Source organism: Trichosurus vulpecula, chromosome 8, assembly GCF_011100635.1.
Source record: "Trichosurus vulpecula isolate mTriVul1 chromosome 8, mTriVul1.pri, whole genome shotgun sequence".
Classification (NCBI taxonomy): domain Eukaryota; kingdom Metazoa; phylum Chordata; class Mammalia; order Diprotodontia; family Phalangeridae; genus Trichosurus; species Trichosurus vulpecula.
This window is the reverse complement of record NC_050580.1, coordinates 240,719,929-240,723,199: the sequence shown is the minus strand read 5'-3', so window position 1 is coordinate 240,723,199 and position 3,271 is coordinate 240,719,929. Positions and strand designations below refer to the sequence as shown.

The 3,271-nt window shown below is 40.2% G+C and overlaps 1 pseudogene; it reads right to left on the bottom strand.

Moving 5' to 3' along the window:
- Nucleotides 1-1,510: 1,510 nt before the first annotated feature.
- Nucleotides 1,511-2,953, bottom strand: LOC118829891 (annotated as a pseudogene).
- Nucleotides 2,954-3,271: the final 318 nt, after the last annotated feature.

Sequence of the window (3,271 nt, the reverse complement as noted above, 5' to 3'; positions counted from 1 at the left end):
CACACTTTGAAGTCTCCATAGGCAGTTTGGAGATTTTGAACTGTGTTGTCATCTGGACAGAAAATTATTTAATAAATGTTATGGAAGTTAACTCAACATGATAATTTTCATGCTGAAATGATTAGTACAAATAGCCTCCACAATTTAACCAAGTTCAATATTTGTGTAGCACTAATTAGGAAGCATATTACCTGCTATTAAACTCAAAGTAAATGGTTTTTGCCTTTCTTTTTTTATATGTTTGTCACTTTATTAATTTATATGCAGAGTATACCAAAATACCAGACTGTACAAATCAAAATACAGAATCACAGGGAGATCAGCCATCTCAGATATACAGACAATACCACTGATGGAAGAAAGCTAAGAATTAAGAAGTCTATTGATGAGTGTGAGGGTGTAAAAGCTGGCTTGAAGCTTCATTAAAAGACCCTGATGTTAACAAAAATTGAAGGCAAAAGAAGGGGACAGCAGAGGATGAGATGGGATAGTATCATGGAAGTAACAAATTATGAACTTGGACAAACTTTGGGAGATGGTGGGTAGAAGGGCCAAGTGTGCTAAGGTGCATGGAGTTATGAAGAATTGGACATGACTGAAGGACAACAGTATAGCTGGACTAAAGACAATGTAGTGGCAATTCTACATAATCATTCAAGCAGACACTTTAGCTTCTTGGTCTTCTACTTCCCACCGCATCACTGCTGCTACGTGTCTTCATCGAGAGCTGAGTAGGTTTAATGGTATTCAGCATTTTAGGTTCAGATACTGGTCAAGCTCTCTTCATTTCCTGAATACATTTAATAGTATTCAGCACTTTGAGTTTAGATCCTGGGCAAGATCTCTTCATTTCTTTAGGAGTATGGCTCCCGAATGGCACAGGCAGGCCCATTCCCTGAGACTTCCCGGGAGCCCGGCCATAATTCACAGCACTGAACCTCCATTCTACCTCATGAACCTCTGCAGCTAAAAAGAAAGCAGTTTTTGTCTTTCAACCTCCATTGCATTGCTCAAGTATCACAGCTTAGTGTTTGTAATACCATTATGCTTTATTTTAATTAGGCTATTCAATTTTTTACTTATCAGGTAAACTGGAGTTATCAATTCTTCCATGTGGTAATAAGATGCATGCTGTCAAGTTATTCATCTACCATGATAATAAAAAATCCTTGGCATTTTTAAAACACAGAAATAATTTTTGGCTGATTGTGTGGCTGGTTGTTAATTCCTTTATGGGTCAGACAAAATTCAAGCTAGTCATTGTAGAAAATTTGCACAAATTACGATAATTCCCAGATAATATTTTTCAACTTGTGATTAGAGCTGAAGAGTCAAAAAATCTTAGGCTAGTAAATATTTTGTAAGAGAGGTGATCTCTGAAAGTCATCACCCTCTGATATAATAGTAATAAATTTCACCTTAGGTCTAAAGCATATGAGGGGTCAAAGCATCTCTCCTATGCATGTATATATTATGTAGACATAAAAATTTTATGTGGTCAACATGAAGTTCAGTCACAAAAAGAAGACTCACTGTCTGAACTCTATTTGGCATTTGCTTCATCTTCCCCATCAGGCACTGGGGCATCTGGCCTCTAAAAAAGATCTGGGTCCAGTCCTCCAGATATCATTTTGTTTCTTATTGCCATCACAGGAACACCCACTTGAACTATTTTGAGATTTCCGGCATATCTTGGATCCTTGGCTACAGTTAAGATATGTTCTGTGGCCACTTCACATTTCTTTGGTCCAATGTCTTGTATACTCTTCTGCTCAGATTGAGGAGACAGAGATGACTGTTGACCTGAGGGGGCTTCAGGATCACTTGTAACACTGTTAACATTTGCAGTAGATATTTCAAATTTAACGTATTCTAGACCCAGAATAGATGATGACTTTGCATCCAAAATATTGAGAGTTGTTTCAATTTGTTGGATCTGAAAAGAAAGAGCTGACATCTTCTTTTCACAAACTGTAGAAAATTGCTTAAAGAATTGCACAGTACGTACCACAAAGTGGTTTCAAAAAGGAACAGTCCTTTTCTGTTGAATTGCTGGCACCTTGGTCAGGTCTATGCCTCACTCCATCAGAGGCAGCCTGTCCTCATCCACAGCCCTGGGGAGCAGGCCCTACACCCCCTGTTTTCCAGCCCAGAGCCCAAGAGTGGCTCCCAACTGGCTCCCTCAGTCTGAGGTCCCACAGCCCTTGACCCCAGAGGTGGACATAGCAAACACGATTAATTGATTTCTTTGTTAGTAGGTTTAATTTAATTTTTTTTTTAGGTGAGATCACTGTGTCTCACCTAGGCTGGAGTGCAGTGACCACCCCAACTACTGATCAGGCACAGACGTTTAACCTTTCCTGTTTCCAACCTGGACAGATTTGCAATTCCCTGGATGTCCAATGGACTTCCCAATGGCCTTCCCACTCATAAAGCTTATCATATTGGTGGCTGACATAATGTGGACACTCAATCACATTAAGCTCTTTAGTTCACATCTCCTGAACTTCAGGGATCAACCAGAGCCTCCCTTCCTACTCCTTCATAGCAGGGACTATAGGAATTCACCACAATATTCAATAGCACTATGATTTAACAGGGCATTTACCCAGTCTCTGTTTAGACAAGCAAAAACAAGATGGTGAAGAGATTCAAAACTGTGTCACATAAGGCTCAGCTGAAATAATTTTGGTTGTTTAACTTGGAGAAGAAAGGACTCAGTGGGGACCATGATAGCTGTCTTTGGGAACAAGAATTAGGCTTGTTGATATCGTGGATAGATAACAATGTATAGAGTCAGACAGTCCTGGATTTGAGTCTGTGGCAGGACAGCAGTTTTCTGACATAACTTGTCTTACCCTGACACAGCTTTCTCCACACATACAATCCTTACACAATTTCCTTGGCCTCCAGCTTCTCTAGTGGCTTCCTTGGTGAAGCTTCCTTCCCTCATGGTACATGATTGGCCCACCTTCTCTGACACAGCTTTCTGGCTTGGGGCCAATGAAAAGTCCTAGCCATGTGGGCTCTCAGCCTCCAAAACTTAATTGATACCTGACATCATGTGAGTCGCTATACCCTCAGATGGAAACTACAGTGTCTGCTCCAGAGAAGCTAAGTACCTCTACAGCCATGTTGTACATCCTCAATGCATATTCTCGTGTAAACTTTCTCTTTTGTTAAATGTTGAATGTTCATTGCCTCATGAGTGCCTCATTTCATCCCAACGTTGAAATTAAACTAAGAGATCAATGACTTCAGAGCTGTTTTC